Source organism: Eumetopias jubatus, unplaced genomic scaffold (genome assembly GCF_037043125.1).
Source record: "Eumetopias jubatus isolate StellerSeaLion01/CBP00866 unplaced genomic scaffold, mEumJub1_p1.0 scaffold_7, whole genome shotgun sequence".
Classification (NCBI taxonomy): Eukaryota; Metazoa; Chordata; class Mammalia; order Carnivora; family Otariidae; genus Eumetopias; species Eumetopias jubatus.
The window spans coordinates 142,376,443-142,396,579 of NW_028274813.1; the positions used below are offsets into that span (position 1 = coordinate 142,376,443).

The 20,137-nt window shown below is 45.8% G+C and overlaps 1 protein-coding gene across 2 annotated transcripts in view; it reads right to left on the reverse strand.

Moving 5' to 3' along the window:
* ATP10A (ATPase phospholipid transporting 10A (putative)) overlaps positions 1-20,137 on the reverse strand; it is a 203,779-nt gene that overhangs the window by 98,031 nt on the left and 85,611 nt on the right. The gene's annotated exons all lie outside the window — the stretch shown is intronic.

Here is a 20,137-nt window from a genome sequence, read left to right on the forward strand (position 1 = left end):
ACAGGAGATGGTCAGGCTTCTGCTTGTGGCAACTCAGTCTCACTGGGTCTCAGGACTCACTTCCTCCTATGAGCTGGCTCTCCAGTATCCTTTCAAGCACCTCCATCACTGGCTTCAATCTGCTCTCCCTGCCCCTCCTGTTTAACCCTTCTGACCACCCTAGGCTCTGCTTGGCTGCCATTCACAACCCCTCTATCACCAGCCTTGGGAACAGCTATAGCATACCTGGTCCTTTGCAGACCCACCTAGCAACGAAATACAGCACTATCTTTTACTGAGGGCATGCCATGTGCCAGAAGCCATGTCTTAATTTGTGTCCAGTGCTTGCGCCAGCACTACAAGGGAAGTATTTTCTTATACACTTGGCACAAATAAAGAAACTGGAACCCAGAGGGCACACAAGTGGTTCCAGGTGGTTAAGCAAGAAGTCTCCGCCCTTTGAGACATCCATCCTCTTCCTGGCATTCCTTTGTGCCCCCAGGGTCATTGTCCAGCTTGGTGGGGATGGAGGAAGGGGGCTCCTGCTCATGGAGAACCACTGTGCTGTGTGTGGTGCTCTCACACATGCCTTTCTTGTTCTTCTGCCATTAGCACAGCCATGTCAGCACCTGCTTGCTTTGCACTGCCAAGCAGGTCAACAGTAGTGGCCCCTGTTGCTTAAAGTGACTTAGAACAATGCTCCAAATCCCATGCTTAACTGGCTAGCAATACTCATTCTCCTGACCAAATCCCTAATCCTTTTGAGGATTAAAAATCTCAACAAATAAAAGGATCCCCTTTGTTATCCAACGAGATGAAGTCAGACAGCAATTCTCCTCCTGGCCAAACAGCCCTGCCTCCCTGCTCCCTGTCCAGCCTCTGGTGCACTTCCCCCTGGGAGCAGCTGGGGCAGCAGTGGTTCTGTCCTCCCAGGACATGTTCCTGCTGGACAGAGAGTCAGTGGTGGTGCAGTTTACCTAAGCCCTGCCAGGGTCACTCTAACATGCTCTTTGGCAACTGTCCTGGTTCATCCAGATGAAAACAGTGGAAAAGTAAGGAATAAAAAGAACATAGAAAGGGGTGCCCTGGTTCTTTGTCTCTAAGGCTCCCACTGCACTGTGACAAATATCCACCTCTTGAAAGCGAGGAAAATCAGTTTTGATCACTCCCCTCGTTATATACATGTATAATCCACTTGTGACAAGTGGACACCAATGCCCACACAGCCACTCCACCTGTGCTTGCCTTGGACAAGATCCACCATGCAGAAGCAAGTTACAACAGAACTTTGGTTAATACTCATTTTTAATCTCATCCTGAAAGGTTTCTTTTCTATGAAATGTTTTACAAGGTACCTAAAATATTAGTTTAATAGTAACCTGCCCCACAAAACCAGTCATGGTTCAACCTAATGTACAGAATTTAATTTATAATAAATAAGCATATATTGCAGAGAAGATAGGTGTGCTTGGGCACTGGTTATCAATTAGGGTGCATGAATGAGTTTGGGAACTGGTAACCTCACTGGGAGAACAAAAGGCATGGGTAAAGTCAGGCAAATCCAAATGGAAATTCCAGGTCTCCCATGTGCCTGCCAGCAAACTTCTGCATCTTGCTGGGATTCTGATTCCCACATGTAAAGTAGGGATGATGATGATCCTGTTCTACGAGGTGAGGATTAACAAGACCCCATAAAGGGTGGCAGTGAAGATGAGCCACTTGTGGAGGGTCCAGCCTAGGCAGGTGCCCAAACTGATGATGTTCCATCATTCTCTGGAGCATAAACCCTCTGGCTACCAGGGCCCTCTGTGTTAAAATCATCCAAGCCCCTCCTCCTTCTGCTAACGAATACATCCCTCATTTCATAGCCACTTGCTGACAACAATGCAGCAGAGCCTAGAGTGTCCTCCCAAAACCAAGGCCCTGCTGCAGGGAATTTTGTCCCTCTGCCCCCTCCCACACAAGGTTAGGGCACATAATTGTCTTAATAATGTAGGAGAGTCTGGCCCCACGTTTAATTTAAATCTTCGCTGCCCAAGTCTGTCTTCCTCTGTTCTGTTCTTGACAAAGCTGGACCTCTTCTGCAGCATAACAAGGCAGAAGAGAGCAGGCCTCAGCTGAAAGCCTGAGTCCAGCACTCCTTGCCATGCAGCTCATCTGAGAAGCAGATTTCACATTCCTGTGTCCCGGCTGCCACATGGGGCCTGGCATGTAGCACATACAGGTGGCACACACAGGTGGCTGGATATGTGTTTAGCTGTTTAGCACTGCCATCTCACTACCCCACACCTCTGCCATGTCCTTGCCCCTTTCCATAAAAGGCAGGCACAGAGTGGAGACGGGAGAGTCTGTGAGACCTTAACGTCCGTTTCCAGATAGGAAACAATCCTGGGCTGTGAGAAGAGTGACATGGTCAAGGTCCCATGGCCACGTCACGGCTGGTCTCCCATCTCTCTGCCCAGCCTGAAACTGTTTACCACAACTCCATTCCGTTCCCCTTCTGCTCCTTCAGAAGTCCCCAGGCTCGCATTGTCCCTCTGAAGCAATTCGTCAGGGCCAGAAGCAGAAGGGTCCATGCTCAAACGATGGTCAGCGCCTAAGCCAAAGTTCCAGAACTGCCTCCCCTACTTTTTACTTTTCATATTCTCTCCAAGGAAAACCCCACAAGATACCAAGTAAACATATGTGATGGTTAATTTTATGTGTCACCTTGACTGACCAAGAAGCAGTGCCCAGATTACTGTTCTGTCATTCTGTCATTCTGTGTGTGTGTGTCATTCTGTGTGTGTGTGTGTGTGGGGTGTGTGTGTGTGTGTGTGTGTGTGTGTGTGTGTGTGTGTGAGAGGGTATTTCCTGAGAGATTAGCAATTGAGTCCATGGACTCAGCAAAGTACATGGTCCTCCCGGACATGGGAGGGCATCACCCAATCCACTGGGGACCTGAATAGAACAGATGGAGGAAGGAGAAATTCGCTCTTTTTTCCTGCCTCACTGACTGAGCTAGGATATCTTATCTCATCTTCTGCCCTCAGACTGAGATTTACATCATTGGCTCCTCCGGGACTCAGGCTTTCAGTCTGAGACTGAATTACACCACCAGCTTTGCTGGTCTCCAGCTTGCAGATGGCAGATCGTGAGACTTCTCACTTTCCATAATCCCATGAGCCAATTTCTATAACAAATCTCTCTAGACATACAGATCTCCATATATATAGACATCTATATGTCTACATCTCTCTAGATATGGACACCTACAGATAGATTTATTATAGATATTGGCATATAGATACTGACACAGAGAGATACAGAGAGATCTACCTATCTATCTCTCCTATTGGTTCTATTTTTCTGGAGAACTCTAATATAATATCCAATAACCTTTTAGAGTCTATTACCCTTTCTGAATACTCCAAGAGACCTAAGTAAGGCCTCTTCCCAAAATAGTCTCAAGGCCCTAAGATCAGTTGGTATGAAACAGGCAGAGGTTGGAAGAACCTCTATTTCTGTAAATGGTTCCACCCTTGGTGATTTCTGCCAAAGACTGCCTCCTGAGTTTCAGCTGACCTATGTGGTAAAAATCATGGCTCTCGGGGCAGATACCTCCCCATGGGAAAACTGCACATGTACCTCTATGTACCCATCTACACACACACACACACACACACACACTCATGTCAGTCAATGGGTGTACTGTGTATCTGCAGCTTACCCTTACCTTTTAAACTTTTTTTTTAAGTATAACTATCAAATTATTTTTTATTTTATTATGTTAATCACCATACAACACATCCTTAGTTTTTGATGTAGTGTTCCATGATTCATTGTTTGTGTGCATAACACCCAGTGCTCCATGCAGAATGTGCCCTCTTTAATACCCATCACCAGGCTAACCCATCCCCCCACCCCCCTCCCCTCTAAACTTTAAAAACAAAGAATATTTGTTACATATTTTAATCTTGTGTTACAAGATTTCTGGAGGCCTTGGAGGACAGGATGTGGTATTTGGAATTTTAAAAAACAGGCAGTTACCTGAAAAGAGGCCAGAAACAGAGGAAATCCCCAAGGTTGCCCAAGTTCACACCTGGACAGAAACCCAGAATATCAAGCAGAGGAGGTCCAGGGCATGCTGTGGATGATATTCCAAAATGCTAGCATCTTCCAAAAGTGTGTCCACTCTGGGAGGTGTGGACTGAAAGGATTTCACAGAGGCAGGGCGGGTGCAGACTGTGAAAGACAAGCCAACAGTCTGATGCAGAACGGTGCAGACGTGGAATAGCATTTCCTGGCAGGGGCTGCAGAGGGGCTTCATCAGGAGGCCAGCTGACAGTGATTCTCATTAAAAAAAGCTGGTGGGAACAGAGGCTGCCAGTTCAATGAAGTCTGGGACACAGCACCAGCTGTAAAAGGATTCACCCCAGGAAGCACTGTTCGTCATTAACTACTACACAGATCTAAGCCAGCCAACACAGGCTCCTCCCACATGGATCAATCTACCGGGAATGCAAATAAAGCATCCCTGAAATTTCATCTATGAAAGAATATCACTTGATTTTATTTTATCCAGAGGTTTTCAAAAATGCATGTTTTGTAGGTAATGGATGTTCGTGACTTAAAAAAAAAAAAGTGTCTTAATTAGGGAATTACGGAAATATCAGCTTCTGTCAAGAGGGCAAGAAGAACATAAAGACTGATTATTATCCCATTCATGTCTAGAAAACACAGGAAATAATTATGGAAAAATAAGTATTTACGTTCAGGTGTAAATCCTGCACTGCATGGCTTCTCAAACTTGAAGGGACTCAAATATGAATCACCCAGGGATCTTGTAAAAAATGCAGATCCTGTCTCTGTGGGTCTGGGTGGCACCTGGGACCTCTGCATCTCTCACCAGCCCCAGGTGAGGGCAATGCTGCTGCATACCGACCAACCTCTGGAGCAAGGACCTAGGAACACAAGGGATCATGTGCAAACAGTTCATCAAAGATCCGTGAGGCAGTATGGGTTTCCAGGACCAAACACGTTCCCTTCCTGGTGATCTCAGCCACCTTTAACTTACCTCCCTGAAACACGAGGATTATCACCACGGATCACTCCACCTGTGATACTACAAATGTGCAGGCTCTGCCCCCAGATTCAAGGTGCCAAGAGCTAAGGGCTCCTGCCAGTTGCAGAGGGTAAATCTGCAGTGTGCCTGGTGAGCACTTAAGGAGGAGGCAGGAGAAACAGTGAACATAAATTAAAGCTTGGGCGCCTGGGTGGCTCAGTTGGTTAAGCGACTGCCTTCGGCTCAGGTCATGATCCTGGAGTCCTGGGATCGAGTCCTGCATCGGGCTCCCTGCTCAGCAGGGAGTCTGCTTCTCCCTCTGACCCTCTTCCCTCTCGTGCTCTCTATCTCTCATTCTCTCTCTCAAATAAATAAATAAAATCTTAAAAAAAAAATTAAGGCTTGCTTCTGGATTATTTTCCCTTTATAAGCCTGGCTTTTACAACAGTCCTCCAGCATGAGGGGGAGCATCTCTGAGCCCTGATGGCCATGTGGATCCTCTAATTAAGTTGACACTGGACTGCTGGGCCCTGTGTCTGCTGGCTCAGCACCTCAGTCCAGGCTCCTGGGCTGCCAGTGGAGATTTGTCTAACACCACTAGCACATCTCGCCAATATCCTCCCTTTCTCTGTGGAATGCCTGCCAAGAACTGCAGGATGTGACAAAAGAATTCCCTCTAAAAATCAGAACTTTCCTTTAGAGGCACTGCCCCTGCCCCTGTGGCTGAGTCAGTTAGAAGCCCCGCAAAGTGTTGGTTCTGCCAGACTTGTTCCCGTGTTCTTCTTCCAGGGAAGCTCAGGTTAAAGCTACAGACCTGGCATGCCACGGCTCAGCGGCTGGCACTCTGCCATGGAGAGCTTGCTCTTACTGCAGCATTAGAGCCACCTTGCTCTTGGGCACAGGTGGGCAGGGACTCCCACAGCCCTGGGCAAGGGGTCAATGATGCCGCCTCCTCCTTCCCAGAACTCTGGACAATTCTCTCAACTAGCCCCTTTATAAACTCTCCGCCTCTCCATTATTTCTCTGGACTGACAGAGCTGAAGGCATGCCTCCCACTTGAGACAGATCTATTGTGTTCATTATCAGGCTCTTCTGCACAGTGAGGTGAACCCTTCTCCCTGTCACTAGGCCCAAAGGGACTGCCCCCCCTCCCTCCAGAAGCCCATCAAGGACAGCAGGAGCAGAAGAAGAGCTGGTGATAAGAATGGCCAGCCCTGTTGACTATGAGCCTGCCAGGAAAGAGGGACCTCTGGCGTTGTTCCCATTTTGCAGACGTTGAGACTGAGGTCCAGAGAAGTCATATGACTTCTAGGTCACAAGCTAGCAAGTGCAGGACCAAAGCCAGCTCTCCAGGCAGGTCTGCTGCCAGCCCCCAATTTCAAGGGGGACCAAGCCTGCCCAAGCTCCTCCTTCTCAGACCCCCAACCCCAGCATCTTTCTCGTCAGGCTCTTGCAGTGCCTTGTACCCTCAGAAAATGGGGATTTCCTCTGAGCCAGCAAGAAGGGGTGAGAAGAGCTGGTGGCCACCATAGCAGGTTGGGAAGCTGAGAAAGCAGGAAGTTGCAGATCAATTCACAGGCCAAGAATGTACTTTATTTCTTCTTCACTATAACTGGAGGGCACAGCATTTAGTTTTTTAGCATTTAGCATTTCCCAGTTCTGCTTGTCTATACTATTGATGGGTTTTTAAATTCTTGGAGGGAATGAGATGGGCAGCATCCATAAGCACTGAGGAGCCACATGGCCAGGCTGCCTCCTCCACCCTTAGCAAGTAATGGGCAGCCTAGGAGGCTTGGTCTATTCCTTCCCTGCTGCTTTAGGCAGCCTTCAGTTTGAATCCAGCTCTGCTCCACTCAACAGATCAAATTACTTAGCCAGGGCCTCCTTGAGAGAAGGGATTTTTTGTTTTAATTACAGTGCCTGGCACACATGTGCTTAATACATCTGTGAGCAATGAATGAGTCTTTCAGAACCTCCTATGTCCTCATCTGCACAACCTGGATGCAACCATCCTCTGAAGGACAAGGCCCCATCCTCAACACTGCCTCCCGGCCTCCACTCTGGCTGCTTCTCACACAAGGAGGGCAGAAAGCAAAGACACAGGGAGGGCTTAGTTGTCTCTCCACATCTTGGCCAGATCCCTGAAGGTGGTGTCATAGTCATTAAGCCCAAATGCAGCCCTGCCGTGGCAACTGCAGGGCCCCCAGGGCTGCACCCTTGCCGAAAAGCAACTACTTCCTATCCTTATGACCCGCTAACAGCAGCGTGAGCCGGGCACATGCAGTGGGCCCAGTTGGGTCATGTCATCGCACCTGCAAGCCTCAGGACGGTCCCCCATCATCCCCATCTTACCAGTCGGGAGGTGTAAAGAGAGAGGTCCCTCAGGGCCCAAGCCAGGTCCTTCAATCGCAGAACCCCAGAGGCTCAGTGTCTGTGCTCAATTGCAAGACCACCCATCGTGCCTCAGCAAAGCCTCCTGGATTGAAGCCGTGGACCAAAACCACAGCCTGGAAAGGCACAGAGTCAGAATGCACCCTAGAAATCATCTAGTCAGGGTTCTATCAACACTTCAAACGACTGGAACTCTCTTAGCAAACAAAATCTTAAGTGGAACTCACACACATGTGTGTTTATCTACTATATCTATATGCATATATGCACCTATTATGTGTGTATGCATATATTATAGAGACATATAGAGACACACACATACACATGCATTTTGCCCTGACCTGTTTCTTGGCGTCAGCAGTTTCTCTAGACCAAGCTTTCTGCTACATAGCCCATTGCAGTCAGATTTTTAGACAGTAATCAACTTACCTTCTGTCTGTTCTGGCCTAAGGAGCTTCTCCTTAACTTTACCACCATGCCAACAGCCCCTGCAGGATTCTGAACCGGAGGGTGCCCAGAAGAGTACTGCAATCCATGTGGATGACTGGCAGTTGCTGCAGAGAGTGGGGGGGCTGATGGCGTGAGAAACACCGCATGGACACCATGCAGTGCCCTTGAGAAAGTGTGAGGAGGAGCCAAGTCAGGCTGCTGCTGGTGGGGAGTGAAGGACAGATGCAAGCACCCCTGAAGGGTGCCTTCAATGAGCTGGAGCAAGCCAGGGGGCAGGAGAAGGGGCATTGAGAGAATGGGCTCTGCAGCCAGGACACATGTGTGCAGGGCCCCTCCTCTGAGAAGCTGCAGGATTTTAGGCAAGACACCTAACCTCTGGGACCTGAGCCACCTTATTTGTAAATTAGGGAAGAAACTGTACCTGTCTTGGGGTAATGGTCCACAGCAGCAGTGGGGAGCCTGGAACACCCCCGTGTCTGCCCATCCCACACCAAGGGAACCAGAGTGCTGGCGGACCAGGCCCTCAGGGATGTCTAAAGCTCCAAGGAGCCAAGGTACACAGAAACCTCCCAGTGTGGGTTTTCGATCAACCATACTAATAACATGCTAAGTGGTGAGTACTGGCAAATGTTAGCTGTGGAGGCCACAGGCAAGTTACCGGGCAGCTTTCAAAGATCTGAAGAACTTGCCTGTGGAGGGCAGATTAGATGTCCTCCACGTGGCCCCAAGGCGGGGGGGGAGGGACCTTTCTAAGTCATACATTTGAGGCAAATCTGATGTGCCCACCTGTCCCTCACTATTTCTAAGACAAATTACTCAGGAGGGAGCATTTGTGTCCTGGCGTGGCATGAACTATTAGGTGACCTACACACACGCAAGCATGCATACGTGCACACACACGCACAAATACTTAAAAAAACTCTAACCAAATTTTTGAAATCTTCCCAATAGTACAAATTCTTGTTCTTTTTGTTCCACTGTCATTCACAGAGTTTTTTAATATCTAATATACATATATTCCGTTTCTCAGCAGGTTGCAGCCAGCCGGAGAAAGCCATCCTGCCTCAGCCTTTGGCAACCGTACCACAGTCCCCCTGATCTCTTTCCAGTTCCAGTTACCCACAGTCAACTGCCGTCTGGAAGCAGATGATCCTTCTTGGAAGGATCCTCAGAAGATCAGTAGCAGCCTATCATTACGTCACAATGCCTGCTTCATTCACTTTACTTTGTCTCATTTGTCTCATCTCAAATCATTACAAGAAGGGTGACTGCAGGGGTACCTGGGTGACTAAGTCATTAAGCATCTCCCTTCGGCTCAGTTCATGATCCTGTGGTCCTAGGATTGAGCCCCACATCAGGCTCCCTGCTCAGTGGGAAGCCTGCTTCTCCCTCTCCCACTGCCCTGATCGTTCCTACTCTCGCTGTCTCTCTGTCAAATAAATAAAATCTTAAAAAAAAAAGAAGGGTGCCTACAGCAAGATATTTTGAGAGAGAAACCACATTCACATAACTTTTATTACAGCATATTGTTATAATTGTTTTATTTTATTATGTTATTATTAATCTATTACTGTGCCTAATTTGTAAATTAAACTTTATCACAGGTATGTACATATAGGAAAAAAAACATTGTATACATAGGGTTCAGTACTATCTGTGGTTTCAGGCATCTACTGGGGGTCTTGGAATGCATCCCCCATAGATAATGGGGGATTACTATACTAGGGTTCAAGTTTCTAGCAATAAGTTCATCAAGAGAAAGCATTTTCCTCCTGGCAGCCGAAGAGAAGGACCGTGGAATGCAACAGTGGATTGATCTGAGGTGATCAGCATGCTAATAGTACCTGCAGAAATGGCACTGCTTTCCCCCTGACACTGCACTGTTGGGGTGAGTTGTGTCCTCTCCCCAAATTCCTATGGTATAGTGCTAACTCCCAGCACCTCAGAACATAGAGATGGGGTCTTGAGGTAATCAAGGTAAAACATTAGGGTGGGTCCTAAACCAATCTCACTGGTGTCCTGATAAGGAGAGATGAGGACATAGGCACTGAGGGAAGACCATGTGAGAACATGGGGAGAAGACAGCCATCTACATACAAGCCAAAGAGAGAAGCCTCTGAAGAGACAAGCCCTGGGACACCTTGATCTTGGACTTCCAGCCTCCAGAACTATGAGACAAGAAATTTTGGTTATTTAAGCTACTCAGTCTGTGGCACTTCATTGTGGCATCTTTAGCAAATGAATACACGCACATTTAAAACATGATCTGTGCAGAAACTGAGAATTACCCCTTTGAAGCCTTGAGCCATCGCTGCCTGAGATTTCAGGCACTGTCTCCTACAGATGAAAACTGAAAGGAGCAGGAACCACCGGGCAGCACTGGGCCCCGAGGTCTCAGAGGTGGGGTTTGAGAGCTGGAGCGTCACAAAGCTGATGCCAGGCCCTCCTCCCTTCCTTCTTTCCAGCCCTGACATAAGCCTGCATTTCTTCCCCATTCCCCAGGAGGATTCCTTGTAGAGGCTAGGGAGATCACCCTGAGCACTCACTCTGGGACAGTGTGGCTGGCACCTGGCCTGTGCTGTGGGGGTCTCAGGGAACTGCTACACCCAGGCTTGACCACAGCAGCAAGAGGGTACTTCCTGGTGAGTGCCACCAACATCACCACCACGGGCCTGTGTGTCCTTACTGGAGGAGAGGCAGATCTCTCCTATGATCTAAGTAAACCAGGGACTTAGTAATCCCATTCCCCCAATGTGGGCAGGTCAGTGAACACACGGTGAACAACCACTGCCTTTAGAAACTAGCTTTTCAAACTGACCTACCCATGGAGCTGTTTCAGTGTCACAAGTGTCCAAGTCCATGTTTTGGGAGCATCCAAAGCTACTGTTAATTGCAAGCATTATTAAAATTTTGATTTGCAAAAATAACAGCATCTCCCTCACAGAGTCATCAAGAAAATTAGAAGAAGCAATGTCATATGAAGACTTAAAAGAGGGCCTGGCCCACAGTGGGCGCTGAATGGTATGAATGCGTATCATTACTCAGGGTATGGGAGGTTGGAGAGTCTCAGTATTCTTACCACAAGGGTTACAAGCTTAACACTGACACAGAGCTCCCACCAATTCCAGGTTCCAGGTGGTGCCAGCCCCTGGATCTTTTGTCAGTAAGAGATTTACAAGCAGGTTGTCAGAAAGACCCCAGTCTCCCAAGGGTACATGATGTGCAGGAACACTCCAAACAGGCAGGAACAAGCTACTATCCAAGCCTTTGGACTTTAATGCTTGAGATGAACAGTCCAGTCTCAGCAACTGAACCCAACCCTACATGCGCCACCTTTCTCTGCCCACTGTTAGCTTTGAAAGGCCAACACTCAGGATACCAGAGACGGATTTCCATGGCCAATGCCAGCTTCATTGCGCCAAGGTGGAGACGTCAACCTTACAAGTCTGTCCTCAACAAAATTTCCTGCGGGATGGTCAAGGCTCCAGAACACTTGATAAAGGCCGGATAAGCAAACCAACTATTTGAAGTCACATCCAAAACAAACCTAAATCCATATGCTTTGAAGTTGGTCTTTTTTAACCAACCAAACAAAAGGGGTCATTTTTGGACTATAGCAGGTGCTAGTGCGGAAAAGTGAGCCACTACAGGTGAGTGAGAACTGTGTTTTTTTCCTTTCTCTCAAAGACACAAGAACCGCATGTAGACATTTTTGTTTGGGTAAGTGGTGTGCACGCGTGTGTGTGTGTGTGTGTGTGTGCGCGCGCGCGCGTGTCTGCATGTGTTATGAAAAAGAATGATTTTAAGCTTTGGCCCAATTCTAACTTATAAAACCCCACCAGATATATACTTAAGTGCTTGCTCTCTGGAACTGGAGAGGAAGACTTTTGTCACTGGCAATGACATGCTTTTTTATAATGGGAGGTGAGCATAAGGCATTCTGACAGATACACTACTGAAAAACAACTTCAGTGAAAACCAACAAACTAAAAACGTTTGCTTTAGGTCTGATCTCAGCTTGGTTAAAATTCTCACTGGGGTATGTTAAGTCACATCATTGGGTACATTTCACAACATGGATTATTCATTAGCAATGGTGAAAAAGCCCTGAATTTGTTTCATTACAGTTGAAACCCAATTTAGATGTTAGGAAATATTGTTTCATCCACACACAAGTAGGTAATAGTGTCTTCTGAAGTATAGTTATTGCTTAACACAGGTTTCTTGTAAGATGTGATTTATGTTAATATCGTCATGAGGGTACAAATGTGTATACTGGTATCTCTGTGTATACATATGCATATATAGTGTGTCTCACTTATGAAGAGGAGAAATCCTAGGAAGCACTAATACCAAAATGAGAACCAAAGTACTGCCTTTCACTGGAGGAACACATGCAAACTGAAAGCATTACATAACTTCCCAAGTAATTCTTGGTGAAATGGGAAAATAGACTGACAAATCAGAAACAAAATTAGAATAACTCAAAGAATTCAAATGCTGTGGCAATCAGGGTGTGGTGACTGGTTTCATGTTGTGGAAACAGGGATTCTCCTCTCAACGGGGGCTCCGCTCACAAAACAAGTGGAAGGGATATGACACCAGGTACAGGCACCCCATCAAGGAGCAAAGTGTTCCCCAGTCCACTGACCGAAGACTGGACTGTCCAGACACCCCCCACCTAATGAACACAGTTCACAGTAGGTGCTCAATAACCAGACTGACAATTCCAGATTCCCCAGGAATGTTGCTTTTACAGATCAATCTGCTTCTAGAACATCTAGTCTTAGCCCAGGAAATAATATTTATCCTCTCCTTAAAGATAACAGAAAGCGCTAAGTCAAGCCCTTTTATTTCATTTTGCTTTCTTCTTTGGAACATACACAGCCACACCTGCACACATGTACACATGCCTTGCACACTCACACACACTCCTAAGTGTATGCACATGAACACACTCATCCATTCACATGCTTGTATGTGTGCACACACGTACAGACACACTTGCTGTGTGCACATATACATGCTCACTCTCTCACACATAAACATACATATCCATACCCACTTACAAAGAGGAACTTAGTGTCAACTGGACAGATCTCTACATTGTCAGCTCTTCCCACTGGTAAAGAAATTTCTAGCCCAGAAACACATACACACACACACACACACACACACACACACTCTCTACTCAAACTCTTTGCAATTGTGGATGCAATTCAACTACATTTAGCAAAGTTGGAATTTGATTACTTTTTTTAACAGTGAAAATATAATCAAAGAGAAAGATAGTATTTCAGATCACATACCACCATAAATAGAACAAAACCTATTAATGTTTTGGTTGTCTTTTTCCTAGAATAAAGAATGACCACTTCCAGTCACACAAAAACGTGAATTTAAATGTACACAAAGAATGTTCAAGTTTCCATACGTAATAAGATCTTTTTGGATTATGTCAGGTTAGTCTAGTATTATCAACTTCATGGCATTTAGTTGTTCTAATTAAGATCACAGTGCTTTGGGCACCTGGGTGGCTCAGTTGGTTGGCGACTGCCTTCGGCTCGGGTCATGGTCCTGGAGTCCCGGGATCGAGTCCCGCATCAGGCTCCCTGCTCAGTGGGGAGTCTGCTTCTCCTTCTGACCCTCTTCCCTCTTGTGCTCTCTATCTCTCCTTCTCTCTCTCTCAAATAAATAAATAAAATCTTTTAAAAAAAAATCACAGTGCTTTACTCTCCATGTGCACTGATTTGCTACACCACAGGTTCAAGGCAAAGAATCTGTGGCAAAGTCATGAGGATTAGAAACAAACAAAAATCTTATGTAACCAAATTTATATTTCCCATGAAGTAAACACTGTTGATATTATAAAACATGGTATATCTCAGATAATTATATTACCTACCTAACCAAATTGCTTTGAATATCCACTTGCTAGAATTAAAATTTTAGTCTAAATACAGTTGTCTTTTCAAAGTAATTTTCTTTCTCAAAATCTTTCCTGTTATATATTTCATATCTTTCAACTAAAGTATCTGATTATTAAGTTTGGGAATGAAAATGTCCCACAGTATGAATTATGAGCTTAGTGAATACACTTCAATATGTAAAAGAAAACCATGAATCTTTCTGTAAAGGCTTGATATTGACCTTTTCAATTAACACGTCCAGACAGCTGTCTTTGTTTTCCACTTAGATGACAGATTGTTTCCTCTTTCATTCCATAGCAGAGCATGTAGCTAATTTAGTTAAAGACTAACAACCTGAAAAGCTTAAGGAAAAAACAGCTTTGGTGCAAGATTTTGCAAACAGTCCTTATTCACCTCTAGTCTTCCTGTGGTAGAGATAATTTTGAGAGCATGTGTAGGTAGAAACAACAAACAACGTAATAATTTTGTCTCCTACATATATAGAATGTAAAGCGATTTTCTCTGAGCTCCTTGAATTCTGCCAAGTAGTTCAGGGGAGGCTTAACTCTCCCTTATATTATAAAGGAAACTGTGCTTTGTCACTGCCTAAGAGTGCCTGGCACCCAAGAATGTTGCTGGGAATTTAGTAAAACTTTATGTGCAAAATGGAGGTAAATCAGCCTAGGAAAGTTTCCATACTAGTTTCATCCTTCTTCCTCATGGGGAGCACATACCAGGCACACATGCACACCCACATGCACACACCCACACATACCTGAGAAGAGCTAGCTACCCCAGGCTTGTGAGTTCAGCTCTTCCTTAAAGCCTCATAATCACTGCTCCAAACAGCCTGAAGCAGATGGCCCTGTGGGTGTAGCCAGGGTTGTGGGAAATAATCCCATAGGTCCACCCAAGAGATAAAGTGGAAGAACATTTTTTTCTCAGTAAATTAACCAACACAGAAGTCAGTCCCTGAAGGCTCCTCCCTGATATTAACATAGCTTGTTCAGCAGCAAGATAGCCGGTCTGGACTCTCCTGCTGTCTTCAGAGAGGTCTGCCCTGCTCAATTCCCATCCCAAATTCCAACACCCACCTGACATTTCACGTCCCTGCTTCTGCTTTATCATTTACTCCACACTGCATATCACTGTTTACAAAGGTCATGTAAACATTATGACAGGAAAGATGTTTGCCTCTTTTGATCAATAGATTGCTTAGAAGCAACTATTTGAAGCATTTGAAGCATAGTCTGTGCTCAATAAATATTTGTTGAAAGAATGAAAATCACAAAAATGAGTCTCTAAAAATATTTTTATATAAAATTATCAGCCTAAGGAACTCCCATTTTTGCAGAAATCACTGTGCAAATGTTATAGATGAAAGATACTTCTACCTGTGTAGAGGCTAATTGCATGCAGCCTCATGGGCAGGGCTGTGGGTCAGAATGAGAGTGTGTGTGTGTGAGAGAGAGAGAGAGAGAGAGAGAGAAAAGCAACAGCAGATGCCTAGTGCAAAAGGGAAGGACTGGATGCTGGAGAATCCCCCCATCCATGCCAACTCAGAAAGTGACAGAACCCAGGACTACCTCCAGCTCTACCCTGATTCAGGGAGCCACAGCAGAGGGTACCTTGGGAGAATCTCCTGTCTTGACATTTTCTGTTTCTGGTTTGTAAAAGGGTGTGATAATCATTACTTCATAAGATTTATATTCTAAAATATGTGAAGTTGTTTTTAAAATGTCTATGCTACTACAAATGTGAGAAGCATGATGAGGTCTGACACCAGGGGAGCCTGAACAAATTTTAGTTGTTATCCCGAGAGCATTGTGTGAAACACTGGGGTTCTCTATTACTTCTGGGATAATGCCAATTTGGCTCCCACTTTTAAACTGCCTGTTTATTTTGAAGTTCCATTATCTCTGTTTCCTTTGCCAGAGGCCAGATGGCTAGGGGGTTCAAGGTCCTGGGGTCATTGCCCAGTGTCTGAGGGCATTATCCTCAGATTCAAGGGTCTGGGTGGGCCGTGCATGCTGCCTTCCTGCTTCTAGTCCATGAATCCTGTACAATTTCTGTATTGGGAGTCTGCTGGTAAACAAGCCTGAGTCCTCTGGGTATTGGTCCCATTGCCTTAAACCATTAGACCCTGCAGCACATGGACCAAGTCCCTCTTTTTTTTTTTTGCTCATGGACCAGTCTAAGTTACTTATTTAAGCCATCTCCTGCCATAAGCAAAGGGATGGAAGATAAGTATAGTGGTCATCATTTGATACAAGTAAGAAGGTCCCATATACTTTTCTGGTCTATGTGCAGAGTCATGGTCCAAACCAGTTCTGTGGTCCCCACTGGGTAGTTTAGTATTCGAGATTCTTCTTATTCATCTTCATAGACAGTAAGAAGTGGATTCCCCTGAGAGTTATGGAACAGAGTATGATTACCATCTTCCCAGGGAAAGGGCTTGGACCTGATGTGGAGATGGGGTAGGTTCTCTGTGATGCGACTTCAGGAAGACGGTCAGCATGCTCACTCCCTTGCCAGGGAGCACTACGAACTGGGCGAAGGCCTTCCATGTGGCAGCTGAGCCATCTGCGCCATGGGCGCCACATGGACCGCCCCAGCCGTGCCCTGGACTGAGAAACCTGGGACCCAGCTGCTTTCGACTTGGACAGCCTCAGTGCCGCCCACTTCCGCCTTTCCAAGCAGCCTTCCCTAAGCAAACAAGCTCTTCATTAACGACTTCTGGAAATGGAGCTACTTTTTTTGCCTTGTCAGTAGAGGGCGCTGGAGGGATGCTGCAGGAGAAGGGGCTGGCCTTCAGGTGGAAGCATGTATGGATTTGTTCTCTACTTTTCCAGCCCCCATACAGGTGTCTCCAAGGCAAGGAGCTTGCAATGTGTTTATGTCCACGAATAGATCTGCCGCATGCTTTCTTCCGCTTTCAGTTCAGGGTAACCAGAGACCCTGAGGGTATGGGCCCTGACCCCAAGGGGGGCTACTCCTTCCTGCACCCTCTCCTGGTCCCTTTGCATGTGCAGATCTGGGCTGTACGGGCTGGCTGTCTAAAGAGCCACCACTCAGCCTTTGTCCACTGCAGCAGCTGGAACCACAAGAAGAAGGCGGCATCCCTAGAGCCCAGCTAGTGCCCAGTGGCTAGCAGCTGCCCCTGGCATCTCCCAACGTCCCTGGCTCAGCACTTTCCTGTGGATGGCTGACTTCTGGCCAGCATAGCCCCTCAGAAGCTCTTCTACTATCATGCCCTCAGCCATGAAAACATGACTCAACCTCAGGGACCTCTTCCCCGGGCACTATCTAGGTACCAGGACCAGTGACTGCTCCATCAGCTAGGTCTGTGTCCTGGCAAGTCTTTGTTCTCACTTCACAATCCCCCACTGGAATTCTTTCCATCAAACTTGCCCTGACCGAATCCTGTGTAATATCGGCCTCCTAACCAGACCCTGATGTACACCCAGAGTCCCTGTCACATTTCGTCACCTCAGTTTTGCAAACTGCTTCTAATTTAAGTTTTCCTAGGGACCACCACTTCCACCTGACCATTCAGCAAAATGGCAACATAGCACTGTGTATTTGACAGGACCTAGTTCTTCACGTTTCTGAGATACACTAGCTGACTCCATTCTATGAAAACCCACTTAAATACTGAGAACTAAAATGTTCTTGGCATTGTAACGCTGTAGTCAGAACTCTGATTTTCCAATTGTCAGGCTTTTAATTTTTTTTAATTTTTAAAAAAAATTTTAATTTTTGTTTTATCTTAATTAATTAATTTTAATTCCAGCATAATTAACATAGTGTGCGATATTAGTTTTCCAAATGTCAGGCTTTTAAATGTCAGAAACTTCCTGTCTTTATTCTCCATGGGGCAGTTCTTACATTTCAGAATAATGATGTATGAATGGGAAGTCAGCTACCAGAAAAATATCTTTGGACATTCAAAGAAAAAGGAAAATAAAAGAAAAAGTGAAAAAATATTCCAATAATAGGGACAATGTGCATGCATACTGAAGAATTTGGGTGCTGATAAAGAAACTTTTATTTTAAATCAGAATTGCTTTGATTGTTAATTTTGGCTATTTTGACTAAATTATAGCTCAACTCCATTTACTTCCTCAGGCATTCACCGGACCCGAGGGAGGGTGATATAGGATGTGTCTATCTGTAGCCATCCTTGAATAAACATCCAACTTACAAACAGCTCACTTAGATAAAGCACTACCAAGCTTTGAAATGTTCAATTGTTTTTTGGGATAAAAGTAGGTGGAGGAGGTTTTTATAGATATTACCAGGTTCAGCAACGGAATAAAATTAGAAGATGTGAAATGTGGAAGTTAATCTTGAGGGTTGGTCAAGGAGATACACCTGTGTGGTTTTCCCCACACCACCATCCCAAACATGTACACCCTGTTCTCCAGTTTTCAAATTTTCATCCACTAGAGATTCCTATGTATTCACTCATGGTACAGTCATCTTCCATGCACACTGGCCACCCTCCAGGAGGGTAACAGTCTAGCCTGTGCAGCCACTGCCTCCTCATAACCCCATGCGTGCTCAGATGACAAGAACTGAGCAGGCCATGCAGCCGCCATACTGATTTCAAGCTTAGTCCACACACTGATTTGTGCCCTGGAATTCTGGGTTCTAGTCTAGGAGACTGGGGCAGGCGTGGTGGAGAAAACCTGGAAGTGAGGCCAGCCTTAGGAGAACAGGGGACCAGGGGGCAGGAGTGGAAGGTATTCCCCCATTTATTGCCAAACCCTGGAGCACAATCAATGCAGACGTTGGAAACCCCTAAATTCCACCAGCTCTCCTGATCTGGGATGACAACAGCACCCCATTTTAAAAGATTGCTATTTTTAATATTTATGTCAGCTCTGTGTCATTCCAAGAAAGATTTGAGGCAGCTCAGAAAAAAAACACTTGGCCTTAAAAAAAAGAAGCCTTAAAAAAAAGTAAACGAGTAGTGACTACAGTTAACAATACGGCACTGTATATTTGGAAGTTGGTGAAAGTTCTCATCACAAGAAAACAAAATTGTAGCCGTGTGTGGTGATGGATGTTAACTAGAATTACTGTGGTGATCATTTCATAATGTGAATAAATACTGAATCCTTACATTGTACACTTAAAACTAATATAATATTGTATGTCTATTACATCTCAACTTTTTAAAAAGAGTGAATGAGGAACTTGTGGTGGAAATAAATGGGGGAAGATGCTGGTAATGACATCCAAGTGCACTATAGGTTGGAGAAGTGTCAGGCTCAGAAGTCCCCACCAGCCACGGCAAAGTGGGGAGCCCCAGCTTGTGGAATTCTAGCTAAAAGTGTGTAGAGGCACCTTTGGTTGTCACAGTGACCAAGGGGGAAATCACACGTTCACTCATGAGTTCCAGCCCCAAATGAATCCTGTGCAATAAACACTCCACCCAAAATACTGACAGTGCTCATGATGAGATCCATAAGCTATAAAACAAGCCAACTGCTCCAAAGAAGCCTGCCTGGTCTTGATTGCAGGGCTGGTTCTCCTATGGGAGCTCATGGAGAGGTCTCAGTGACAGAGGAAGAAAATCCCCAGTGTATGACCTTGATTGACACATCTTATGTGACAGAGGAAGAGACTCCTCAGTGGCATCTTTTCTGAAATGCAGGAGCTCATTTCCTTGGGCACTTCTTAAAGCCTCCTTCAGTATAGGCTGATGGCAAGACTCCCAAGCATGATTGAGACAGGCAGCCTGGGACAGAGCAGGTGTCAGGAGAATAGGGCTTAGGCTAGCCGAACTCCCTTCCAGACACTTCCTGATCCCTGACAACTCATGCTACTTTCATTTCACCTGGAGTTTGACCCCTTCATCCTCTACACAGACATGCAGGGACAACTGTGAACAGAAGGTTAGAAACCCCTGACAGGATTTGAATTTTATGGCCACAAGGCTGTTGGTGAGTGCCGGGAGTCAGACCCCACACTTCCCTTCCTACTTCTCACTCAGCATCAACTGTACATCTTCAAGCTGTGGCTGAGGCTCTCTAAAGCAGAATTCAGATACAGAAGATCTGATGCCAAACTCAGAAACACCCTTGAGGAGAAAATATTCCAGAGCTACACTCTCAGAATAGGGCATTACTTCTGTTGTGTTGCCATTTAGCAAACCAGAACAACAACTGGATAAATGTCAGGAGTCAGTTGGTCATAAATATTCTTTGTAATTTTAAATACTGTTTTGAGAAACTCAGAAATGTACAGTGGAAATCAGAATTATAAACACTGGGTCCTGTTCCCCACAGCCATAGGCTGGTCATGGGCTCAGGAGGGTCAGGGATCCTCTCAGACCCTCAGTTCCACACCTATCTAC